Genomic DNA, 13,586 nt, shown 5'->3' on the forward strand with positions numbered 1-13,586 from the left:
CGGCCAGGCGTTGAACCCGGCGCGTGCGCTGTGTCGACAGGCGGGCCGTCATAGACACAGAGTCCAGTTCTATCCCCAGAAAAGAGGATGTCTGACTGGGCAATAATGAGCTCTTGGTCCAATTGACCGTGAGACCCAAGTTTTCCAGATGGCTGAGAAGCAACGTTCTGTGAGATATTAACTCTATCTCCGACTGTGCTAGAATCAACCAATCGACCAAATAGTTAAATATTCGCATGCCCTGAGGGGAGCGAGAGCCGCGTCCATGCACTTCGTAAATGTATGGGGTGCTGGGGACAGGCCAAAGGGGAGGATGGTGTATTGATATACCTGACCGTCGAAGGCGAATCTCAAGAATGGCCTGTGACGGGGTATTATCTGAATCTGAAAGTATGCGTCTTTCAGATCGAGAGAGATAAACCAGTCCCTCGGGCGAATTTGCACAAGGATTTGTCTGGTCATGAGCATTTTGAACGGTCGCCTCATGAGAACTTTGTTCAAATGTCTCAGATCTAAGATAGGTCTGAGAGCCCCATCCTTCTTTGGTACGAGGAAGTACTGACTGTAGAAGCCTGACTCGCTCGGGCAAGGCGGTACTGGTTCTATGGCCCCTTTGCATAGCAGCTTTGCTATTTCTGCACGAAGTAGGTGTGCTACTTCTTGATTCACTTTTGTCTCAGTCCGTGCTAGGAAGCGCGGAGGACGGCGAGCGAATTGCAGCAAATAGCCCTGCTTCACTGTATTCAGCACCCATTCTGACACTCCCGGAATAGCTTCCCAGGCTTTTGCGTGCATAGCTAGGGGTAGAATGGCCTCTCGGTTCCGGTCGCCACACGGCGTGGGCTCGTGAACCTGAATCTGAGGTATCGGCGCGGTGAGCGCGCTCTCGATGCTTGAACACAGCGGCGCTGAAAGCGGCGGCTGGCCGGTTTACATGTAACGTCCCGGTCACCATGAGCGGGGAACATTTCATGGGGAAAAACCCGGAACACGCGTGTAGCCCCGGGCATGTTGTGTTTATCAGTAAGCGTGAGCGCTCGCAGGCGAACACAAGACTTACAGCATAGCCGGTGTGTGTTGGCTTTATAGGTTTTGTACCCTGGGATAAAAGTGTAGCAGAGCGGGCAGTAAGTAGGTGTGGGCACTGTTTTGTGGGCACATTTGCTACATTTAACACTCGAGCTGCATACGCCAGCTTTATGAGAGTGGGCTCTGCATGAGTGAATGACACAGGGGGAACCATGCTTGTGTGTAGGGGTGAACACTGGGAAGCGGGCACATTTTCTACACTCAAGACACCATCGGCATGAGGAAACGCTTTGAAGGCGGTCCGGCCACGGCGGGACTCGACCTTCTTCTCCTCCTTGATGGGTAGAGCTCCGGGCAGGAGGCTGCTTTTGAGAGCGGCCTGCGGCGGAGCTCGAGCGTCGATGCAGGAAGAGCTTCATGGCCTGTGTGGTCTTCTGCACTTCAGAAAACCGGTCGACAATCCCACTTACAGCTGGGCCGAAGAGGCCGGACGGAGAGAGCGGGGCGTTAAGAAACACGGCTCGCTCAGCCTCCCTCATGTCTGTGAGTGTCAACCAGAGATGCCTCTCTGTATCGGTGAGCGAGGCCATGCTCCTCCCAATAGCCTGGGCTGCGGATTTAGTAGCGTGAAGGGAAAGGTCCGTCGCGCTCCTTAAATCCGTGATGATGGACTGGTCCGCGCCTTTCTCGTCCCACTCACGGAGGAGATCGGCTTGGAATCTGTAGGACAGCCATCGAGTGCAGGGCGGAAGCAGCCTGTCCAGCAGCGGTGAAAGCGCGGCCGACGAGAGCTGATGTGGCCCGGCAAGCTTTAGACGGGAGGGCAGCCTTTGCACGCCATCCCGCAGAGGGTGGACAAAGGTGCGCTGCTACCACCTCTTCCACGGGGGGAATAGACTTGTATCCCTTCTCGCTGGCGCCGTCCACTTGGGAGAGCGTCAAGGAGACGGAGGAATGAAGTCTCGCGGAGAATGGAGCGTTCCACGATTTCATGAGCTCGTTGTGGAGCTCTGGCAGGAAGGGTGCTGACCTGGAGGCGGGCGCCAGGTAAAAAGCACCCATCGAGCCTGTTGGGCGCGGGCTCCTCAGGCGGGGACCAGTCGAGGCCGAGCTGGCCGACGGCCTTGGTGAGGAGGCGGATGAGCTCGGCATCCACGCTGGCCCGAGTCCCACCGGACTCCTGGAGTGAAGGGGCGGGGTCCGGGTTAGAACCGGACCAGTCTTCACTTCCCGAAGCCAGGAGGGAACAGCTGTCATCGATGGCATCTCCGTCCGCTTCATCTCCCGAAACGGCAACAGTGAGGGCGGCGGCCGGCATCTGTGCGTCCATTAGGGAGAGCGGAGAAGGAGATAGCGAGGCTTGATGGGAAGGTTCTGGCGAGCGCTCGCAGGCCATAGCAGGCTCCGGTGGCCTCTAGGAGCGACACTTCTTACTGCGCTGTCCAGCAGAGGCAGGCAGAGGTGCAGCTTCAGCGTTGAACATGTCAAGTCGAGCCCGCAGGGTCGACATTGTTATGTCTTCGCAGTGGACGCAGCCGCCCGAAGACAGAGCGAGGGCTGCGTGGTCTCGGCCCAGGCAGAGAGCCCAGATCACGTGGCGGTCTCCGTCGCTGAGCGGGGCTCTGCAAGAGCCACAGGAAATGCGAGGCATTTTAAGAAAAACGCCTCGCGCTCTTTCAGAACCAAGAGTGTGTGTCGCAGCGGCGAACGCACACTGGCAGAAAAAGGATATTGACGCCGGATAGCGTAGCAGGCACGGATGGCTGAAGGCGGCGAGAAATCGTCCGGCTTCCTCAGGCACTGTCCTAGGCTTGCTTTGTCGCTTGATTCAACGGCGGCGGCTTCTCTCAAGGATCCAGCAATGCAGAGAGCTTCGCTGAAGAGATGAAAATCAGGTAAGCAGCTCCCGAGCCCGTCCTTTTATACGCTAAGCCACGCCCATTCTGGCAGGCTATGACGCGAAGCGCCCCCATTGGGTGTGACGTCAAGCAGGGCTCAGTGGTAGGCTGCTGCAGTTTCCGCGGAGCAGCCAATGAGCGCGCTAGTTAGCCCGCTCTAGGTCTGCTAGCTGCTGCAACGCGTTGACAATAGATACAAAATTAAGGATAATTTTTGGCTTCAATATGTCGAGAAAAGATTACTTTACCCGTAGCGTAAGCAACTTATGCAATACGAGAGAACCTCTCGTAAGAGAACTACTTTTAAACAGGAAATGATTAAATATTTACGTACATATTTACAGCGGGTCTATTCGCACGGGATTAGTATTACCTGAGGTAATTTTTCCGGACCTTTTTTACTGAAGATAAAAGTCGCCGTAATCTTTACTGACATTGTTCGTAAAGATTACTGAGATGGCACATTCGGACGGGACTACAATCACAGAGAAGCTCTGGTAATTATTACTTTACCCCACCTCTCCATGTTAAACTAGTCCCGTCCAAATAGGGCTCAAGAAGTGAGAAGTCAGGTATGCAACATGTCATAGACAAGACCAGACAGTGAATGTTAGAGAAGTGCTGCTTTTTATGGAGTCCATGATAAGTGCCTGCAGGTGTGTGTGATTAGAATTCCGGTGATGGAGATTGTTTGGGCGGAGTGATGGGTTTTGGTGTTGTGGTGTTGGCTGGGTCTGTGACAGCTATATATGTACAATTATTGAAATATTATTTATTAATTATTATTTAATATTATTAAAATATTTATTTATTCAAGAAATTATAAATTAGTTAAGCTAAGCATGCATGTTTGTGATTTTGTTTTATTCGTCATGTAAGCTGGAGAAACTGGAAGAACTGGTTGAGGAATGACCACTCCTCGAGAAGACAAAGGACCTTTCTGGAAATTAACATTTGAACTCACTCTTGTGAAGTTAGCATCACCATTTGAGACGCAAAGTCTCACCTCAGAATACATCTCTTCCCCCACTCCCCCTCTCTCATGCTGAGATCACATGAAAATCACCAAAAAATCCATATGGTTTAATGTGAATTATTATCATATAATTAATGTGAGTATTATACATGTTTGGTATCATTTGAAATGTCTCAGTGCGACTGGTACAAAGGTCTCATTCCCAAATAAGGAAAACAAAAGGTAATACGGTTTTTAAGAGTTTAGAGATAACTGGCACACAAAGGAAGGTGGTCTCTAGGCAAATGGTCTCCTACTCCCAAATGGTGTCAACTCTGAATGTAAATTCCCACTGTTAGCAGATTTTTCCATGTGAAAAAATGTTCTGTCTATATTATGAAATGCAACTAGAGGATTGGGCGATTCTGTACCTCAGATCAGCCCGTGAATGCTGTGAGCCTCCGGGACTCTCAGCATCATGTATTTCCTAAAGTCAGGTTCGCAGCTCTTCTCTTTATTCCAGAGCATTTGATGTTTTGTATTGATTATCTTTGAACTGATAATTGGCATGATACATTTACCTGACATAATAAATTGTAAACATTTGATTTTATTCTAATCGACTCTGACATTATTTTCAGTAAAGAGTTAAAAGAATAGTCAAACATTCGCTCACATTTAATGATGCACAGATATCATTAAAACCTTTTCATTTATGGAGTTAGTTGAAATAACGAGAAAATACATATGAGAAAATGCAGAGTAACACGCAGAGACCTTCCCCGCTGGTCGGATGCCTACGTTGGACCGATTGAGCGCGGGCTTACAGTCATGTACGATAGATTCTGACAATTATAAAACTTTATATATAAAAATTACAAGGTTTGTGTATTTATGACATCAATTACTGCTTTATTTGTTTAGAAACGGAAGTAAATTAAAATGTTATATGTGTATTGTATTGTAGCCAAGTGGGATGAGTATAACAAAATATGACACTAGGCATAAATTGGTCGTGGGTCCTTTAAGAGACAGTGTTGCGACGCTCGCTTTACGGCATTGCCTCGTGTAATGTGTATGCGCTAGTTTCAGCAAAGAGAGAGCAGTGATTGCACGCGAGAGCTCCTGGTTTTGGTCATATGCACCTATTTAAGGTTTGGTGAGATTGTCTTTTAAGGACGCCTGTGAGTGTATGTGTGAGCTGGATCTGGTTTGATCACGCGTGGGACACGTACAAAAACTGGCATCTACCGTATTTCATTGCCGTATTTGTACTATACTCAATTGGAGTATTTCATTCTTCCAATGTATTTCATTTCATTTGACTTCATTCAATTTGTTTTACCAATTGTCTTTCATACCAAATAAGTTCACAGAAGAAATCGAAAGATGTTGTCATTTAATTTGATAATTTTCTTCTAAATATTTGCTCCTTTCGATCATTGTCCTTCATAGAGGCAGCAGCTAGAATAAAGCCCCAAGAGTAATTTTTGTATCCTGTGCTGTTTCATTCAACCACTGGTTACATAATTTGATACTGTAAACTCCACCCACTGGCCCAAAGACGGTCTCCAGTGTCGTGGTCGAAGGGAATTCAGCGTGTAAGTCTTTTCGGGCGCTTCTGGAAAAATCACTTTAATTTATTAACAGTTAATCTCTAATTTTAATTCTGACCCCATAAATAATTTAATCTGACTCCACATTGAAATGACTCTTTAATTTTTACTGATTTTTTCTCTTAACAGCTGATCAAAAGATGAATTGTGATTTAATTTAGATCTTTTATTATTCTTGACATTCCATACTTTCAGTTATTAATGCATTATGGACCCAATGCCGCATAGAGATCACGTCGGCCGGATCGTGTTTCTCACGGACACAAACTTGCTAATTCTGATTTTAGTCAGTGGATGTAGGGTTTGCTAATACCTCTAAAGTCGGTTGCCTACTGCTCATTCTAACAAAAAAGTGTAGTTTATTTGAGCCATTTCATTACAACTTGCTAAATCAGTGATAGACAGAAATCAAAAGGTCTTCAGATGACGTGCCTACTGCTCCGTTCATACATGTGCCTTTAGTTTGACCTACCTTAACTAAGATTTGCGTTAGCAACAGCCTCTTTAATTTACTAAAATAATGATTTCAGAATACTGTTTAAAAAGGATTAAACAGAATACACAATACATAACTGATCAGCATGAAATACAAACATAATTCAAAATGCAATATCAAAAATAGTTTAAAAGAGTCAGCATACCTGGCAATAGAGACACACAGCAACAAAGTTCTGTTTACAGATGCTTCCTTAAGTGGTTTGCCAATTCCCTTTAAATACCCAAGTGGAACAAAAGAACAATAAACATCTAGCACCCAAATATTTATTCAGCTTTTGCTGGACCCTTTCTCGTGCCCCAAGTGGTCACGCCTGAATTTGGGGGAGAAATACAAATGTTATCAACGATATTTATTGGGGCATCTCCCACAACAGAAGAACAGGCATTGTTTTCTTTTTTCTGACTGTTCTGCTGCTGCGAGAATGAAACTTCTTTACCATTCGCACCAGAAGTATTTATTTTGACCTCTCATAAAACCGCTGGAGACAGTAGGTTTGTGTGTTTTACATGACTGAATGAGACCTGGAGGGGAGAAGATAGTGTGCAGAGTCAGGAACTCAGCATGGGGGGAAGAGATGAGATAGGGGCAGTTGTGTTGTGCTCTCTGTCCCATAGATCTCTTCTTCAGATTAGTGAGTTTAATTGTTTTATTGCAGGTTCAAATTCTTGAATTCAGTCTTAGTAAAAGTCCATCCTTACAATACCAGGAGTGGGGTATCTGGCTGTTGGGAGCTTATAGGTATATATATATATTTTTTTTTTGGTTTGAAATACGGTAGAGGTGAGGATAGGTATCTGTGGAACACGGAGTGGAGGCTGTCTTCGGGAGTCCAGACAGTAGTCCAGTGAACACAAGTTGGTTGGGCGTGACCAGGTGGTGACGATATTGCTGGAAGAGAGAGGAAGAGTGCTTTTTTCCACCGGAATCCACAGAGTGCTCTTTGCGGAGACACCTATTCCAGAGACTGTCTAAAAGAGATACAGAAGTATTACCCAAAGAATTGAAAACATATCCTTTTGCTTCCAAAATAGTGACGAACTGATTAAGACACTGGTTTTGCTCTCAGTCAACCGTTTTTGTTGTGTGGAGCTGAGATAATTTGTAAATTTCAAAAATGTCACAGTCAGATGATGATGCTTCAATTACACATGAGCATGATGATGCACAGAGTGCAGGAAGTAGTATGAATGACATGCAGGGACAAATTAAAGAACTTTAGAGACTTGAAGAGACTAACATGAAGAGACTAGAGCAGCAATTGCTCAAATTAGCAGAGAGCCATCCAGGTCTTATATTTATGTACCAAGAGAACGTCATATACAACCATTTAGTGGTGATTTAAACAAAGATGGGAGGAATTTTGACGAGTTTATTGAAGAAGTAGAGAGGGTGCTACTGGTCAGAAATCAGACAACAGAGGATCAGTTAGACTTCACTCCTGTCACTCCTAAGCAGTGCTTGGAATAACGGCGTTTAAAAGAACGGCGTTAGGTAACGACGTTATTTTTTCAGTAACAGGGTAATCTAACTAATTACTTTTCCCATCGTTACAACGCCGTTAACATTACTGGACGTTAAATCTGCACCCCTGGCTAGTGAGGAGGTGGGTTAATAACGAGGTAAGCGATTATGATTGGCTAAGGCAGAGTCATGTGTTTCATGGTAGCCAATCAGAGCCAGTGTTTTTACACACATGCCAGCACACACGCACACACACCAGCTAAACAGAGATTCGATGAAGCAGCAGAGATGGCGAGTCAGGAGCAATCTGATGAAAAGTTGGCATTTTCAAGGTGGAGATATAAGCACTACTTCAAATTCATTGAGGTCAAAGGCAACAACTAGGGGTGGAACGGTACATGTATTCGTATTGAACCGAAACAGTACGGGCGTCACGGTTCGGTGCATACATTTACACGGAGAATACACGGTATAAAAATAAATAAAACTTGCGTGCAAATGAATGAATGTAATGCGGAACTACTGTTAGATACGCGGGTTCTTTAGGGACACCTAATCTGTAGCCCCGCCCTAGCTCTGTGCTCTGAAGCAGGCTGCGATGTAAAGATTGGAATGCTGGAATGTGTTTTGAGAGAGAGAGAGAGAGAGAGGCGCGATCGAAAACTCGCAAAGTGTTTACATTGGTGTGCGTGCGTGTGTGTGTGGGGCGCGGACGCGATCGAACAGTGGAAACATAAAAACATACTCCGTAATTTTGTTTATACAGGACATTCAAACTGCAAAGTGTTTAAGTTACTGCAAATTAAAATTTTAAGGAAAACATATATATTAATCTGAAATGTAGCAAATTAATGTTCAATTCATTCAGGTAACTTACAATTACCAAACATATCTCAAGGTCTTTTTGTCTTTTTATTAATTTAATTAATAAACGAATTATATAAAACTATTGTCAGCAGGGTTCAAAATGACTTAGGACTCTTGGGGTCCCCTAAAATTTCATTATTAAATTATAAAAAATTCTGAAGACTACCTTGCTACACTATATACTGTAGGCAAAATTATATGGACCAATGTTGAAGGTGGGATAATGGTCTTGGGATTTTTTTCATGGTTTGGGCTAGGCCAAGTATTGTAGTGGTGTCTGGAGAAGTGGCTATAATCTAACAGGTAACCCTCTAACTATGAATAAAACATTTAAAAAGATAATTGCGACTTTTTATCTCACAATTGCGAATTTATTCTTCTGATCAGGAAAAACAATATCTCCTGTGTTTGTACAATTTAGATTACTGTAATAGTAACAGGGAAAACAAAGCTTTGTAGCCTGGATCACACGATTCAGGGACTTCGATTTTGGTGAGCAATAACACAGGTTCGATCCAAGATTATAATTGGGTTTAATAAAACAAACTACAGAATATATATAACTACAATTCACACAGAGTAAATATGAGTATATAGCAAAACAAACAGTACAATTTAAACAAGGTAATCGAACAACGAATAGTAATGAGATAGGGAGAGAAAAAGAGAGAGAGAGAGAGTGAGAGGATGAGAAAATTAAAGCAAATCTCAGAGTGACAATTTTCAACAGTTAACTTTGCCAGAGACCCCAAATCGTTGAATAATTCCGCAAAGGGAATAACCTAGATGTGGCAGGTCCAATGAAATTCTTCCTGCCTGCATGTGGTTGGTTAGTCCACTCGTTGAGTTTCGTCCTATCAGTGGGCTTTAGCAGCATATATAAACGGGCTGGTTATGGTGTCACGAGTCACCGCCCCTTCCCGGGTCGCCATCCAGGTATGTTGTGTGATGTTAGCTGGGTTGTCCATGGTATAATGTAGCTAACGTTAGCCTATTTTCAGAGTGGCATGCGAGTTTCCTGTGGCTGGCAGTTGATTGAGGTTGTCCCTCCTCTGGTAGGTGAAGTCGTGATTGGTTTTACACCTTGTATCCACTTGTATTGTAGTGACATTCTTGTTGTGTACAGTCAAAGGTTTGAGTGAGAAGTACGGCCAGTATGAGTGTTTACACTTCAATATGGAAGTGCTTAGTTTCCGCTGGCACACGCTGTCCTCCCGATCGACTGGACGAGCACTCAGTCTGCATGTATGCGTTTATCTGCCTGACTGGTTCGGTTCCCAGGGATCGCACCCATAAGGTAGGTGATTTAAGTCATTATCGCCTGGGTCGCGTGGCGATCTTCTGTGGAGAGAAACAGATTTTAGTAATTGTTCGTAGTTAAATGATGAATTCGTCTGATTGTTAACTTGTAATTTTATAGATGCATCAAGTACGGATTGGTGGCGTCTGCATGGCCGATTAGCTTTCTTGCAGTTGGACTGCGTGGAACTACTGTCCGAAGGCGCTGTTGCTTTGCTGTTAACAATTGGACTGACATCGTTGTCTTTCGTGTTTGTGTATTACGTGTGTATGCACGTGTGTGATTGTGGTTTATATCTTTTTCTTTTGTATTAGTTATTTTTGTATTTTGATTTAGAATTTGTAAGGTTTAAATTGAAAAGTGTGAACACCTCGATTCCATTTGTTGTCTCCGTGAAGTGACAATTCTGAGTGTATTTCAACTGACAATTCTGAGTGTGTTTCAACTGACAATTCTGAGTGTTTCAACCGTGACAATTCTGAGTGTAACTTCATTCTGTCGTTACAGGAGCTGAGTGCGTAAAGCAGGGGCGGATTGCTGGTGGTGGTCTTTCTCACGAGTGCTGTGTCATGAGTGGCGTGTGTACTTGTGTGTGAGTGTGTGTGCACAGGTGTACGGGAAAGGTGACTTGCCGTGGAGGCCTTATGTGCCCTTTATCCCCTGCTCTGCCTCGGCTCGGCTCGGCTGTGTGTGTCTTGTTGAATAGTGACATTGTTGTGTCTATATTAATTGTTGTTGATTGTGTTCTGTGCTTTTTTTATATAAAGTATTTATCTTTAATAAAATTTATATATTTTTGTATCCACGTTTCCTGCCACTTTACTGTGAACGAACCTGTGTTGCCTTTAATCAGAAATTCTATTGTATTGTCCCTGGCAAGATTCCAGGGTGGCGTAGTCGCTAGCTGATCACCTCCAAGTCACCTCCTTAGGTCTGTGCTGCCACATAGACAACCTTAAACAGCATTTTTAAATTGCGATATAGGATAGTACTTGCTTTGATCTGGCTCTTGTGTATAGCTGAGTTCAAATTGTTCGCTGGCGCAGCTCCCGGAGTTCGAGCAGGTGATGCGAGAACTCGACGGTTAACACGAAGGAAAACTTTGCCAAAAGATGATTAGACTTAAGTTCGTTCGGCTCGTGGAGACAATTGAACGAAGTCAAATATCAGAAGGAAATAAAGAAAAACTAAGATGGAACGAAAATTAAAGAACAACGGAGAAACTTCTTGGGAAGTCCTGTCGTGAAGATGGAGACCCTCTTTCTCTGGCGGAATGCGAAGAGCAAGGGCCTTTCCGTGTCTTTATGGGAAAGGTAGGTTCACACCTATCTTACCATCTGAACCAATGAATTGTGAGAAGCTGAGGCGGGAAAAATCTTCTTTGTCTGCTGATTACCGCCCACTGGTCTAATTTATGGCGATGACAGAATTGAACATTTATCCTCAGAAAGATTGTACTTCTGAAATAATGCATCTTTTTGTAATTTGTCGTCGAAATTCGACACAGTCGGGTTTTTACGATTATAAAGACACCACAAACTATAATTTTGCGAGTCAGGGATACAGAGATACAAGATTGTTCATAACTACTGATGTTTCCACTAACTACTGGTGTTTCGTTCTCCTTTGAGGCTCACGCGCGTGGCTCTGGAGACCCTCTCTAAGGTGTAATAAATGTCACCACGCCATGGGAGGTTGCCGACATCACGGCGCCCATCTCTGTGAATTACGTTGGAAAGTCGTAAAACGAACGTCCTTGTTTACTCAAGTTCTGGTCTCTGAATGAAGGAATGTGTTAGAAAGTCAGGATTCATCAATATGGACAGATGGCTGAATACCATCCGCTCAGTGTTACAGGCAAAATCCAAACAAACACGAAACAGTGTGCAAGTGCACAAACAATAACCGACCAAAGACAAGTGAAGACCAGGAACTTAAATACACACAGATGAACACAAGACAGGTGATGCAGATGATGATAACAGGAACACAGGTGAAGGAGGTTAAGATAATGATGATGACGAACAGCAGGTGCAGGTGATGATGGAGGATTCTGGGAACTGTAGTGCAGACACAGACAAGGAAGAAGGCAGTGAATGTGACATAACTCCCCCTGGGAGGGGGGGGTTGGGCATCCTGGAGTCAGTGACCGGAGGGAGAACAGGGACAGGACAGACAGGAGACTCCAGGATGGTATCGCTGACTGTGGCAGAGCAGGCTGAGGAGAAGACCACGGCGGTGCAGGCTGAGCAGGGGGCCACGGCGATGCAGGCTGAGGAGAAGACCACGGCGGTGCAGGCTGAGCAGGGGGCCACAGCGGTGCAGGCTGAGCAGGGGGCCAGGGCGGAGCAGACCCTTCGGGCGACCATGGCGGAAAAGACCCTTTGGGCGGCCATGGCGGAGAAGACCCTTCGGGTGACCATGGCGGCAGGACCTCCACGGTCCCCCCAGAGGACTTATTGCCCCCCCCCCCAAAATTTCTTGGGGAGGTTAACGGGCTTAGGCTCCGGGTAGGAGAAGTCCAGCGGCGAAGGCGTGTCAGGGCTGGACGAGACCAGCGGTGAAGAGGGCTCTGAACTGGACGGGACCAGTGGCGAAGAGGGCTTTGAGCTGGGCGGAACCAGCGGCGAAGAGGGCTCTGAGCTGGGCGGAACCAGCGGCGAAGAGGGTTCTGAGCTGGACGGGACCAGCGGGGAAGAGGGCTCTGAGCTGGACGGGACCAGCGGTGAAGGCTCTGTGCTGGACGGGACCAGCGGCGAAGAGGGCTCTGAGCTGGACGGGACCAGCAGCGAAGAGGGCTTTGAGCTGGGCAAGACCAGCGACAAAGAGGGCTTTGAGCTGGACGGAACCAGCGGCGAAGAGGGCTTTGAGCTGGACGGAACCAGCAGTGAAGAGGGCTTTGAGCTGGGCAGGACCAGCTGTGAAGAAGGCTTTAAGCTGGACGGAACCAGCGGCGAAGAGGGCTTTGAGCTGGGCAGGACCAGCTGTGAAGAGGGCTTTGAGCTGGACGGAACCAGCAGCGAAGGGAGCTTCAAGCTCGTTAGGATAAAAGAAAACATTAGCTCTGCGGGCATGACACTGTCAGTCTCTAGCTCGGCGGGCATGACGTTTACTGTCACAGGCGCGGAGGGCATGACGCTCACAGTCTCAGGGGCGGCGGGCATGACGCATACTGTCTTGGGCTCGGCAGATCTGGCGTGAAGTGCGGGCTCGGCTGGACTGGCGTTAAGTGCAGGCTCGGCTGGACTGATGTGAAGGGCAGGCTCGGCTGGACTGGCGTGAAGTGCTGGGTTGGGTGGCGTTCCGGACCGGGGCGCAACGCTCTCCAGACACCGGATTACAGTCTCTTTCCAACTCAGTCCGGTGGTGTCTGGGAGGTTGAGAGGACAATGGAAAGTGGCCCCGATCCAGAACAGGGTGCTGAGGGTTTCGTCCTTCAAAGAGCTTGTGAGGGCGAGCTGCCAAAACTTACTGGAGAAACTTAGGATGTCTTGGTTCTCCTGAGCCAAGAGGATGACACTGAGGTGTTCATCCATTACCTGGGTCGGTTATTCTGTAACGTCAGCGGGTTGAAGAAGAAGACGAAGGTCAAGCGAAGATACAAAATACTCAATATTTATTTCCATAGGCAAAATCCAAACAAACACGAAACAGTGTGCAAGTGCACAAACAATAACCGACCAAAGACAAGTGAAGACCAGGAACTTAAATACACACACAGATGAACACAAGACAGGTGATGCAGATGATGATAACAGGAACACAGGTGAAGGTGGTTAAGATAATGATGATGACGAACAGCAGGTGCAGGTGATGATGGAGGATTCTGGGAACTGTAGTGCAGACAGAGACAAGGAAGAAGGCAAGGCAAGGCAAGGCAAGGCAAGGCAAGGCAAGTTTATTTATATAGCACATTTCATACACAATGGCAATTCAAAGTGCTTTACATAGAAGAAATTAA

Source organism: Rutilus rutilus (genome assembly GCF_951802725.1).
Source record: "Rutilus rutilus genome assembly, chromosome: 15".
Lineage (NCBI taxonomy): Eukaryota > Metazoa > Chordata > Actinopteri > Cypriniformes > Leuciscidae > Rutilus > Rutilus rutilus.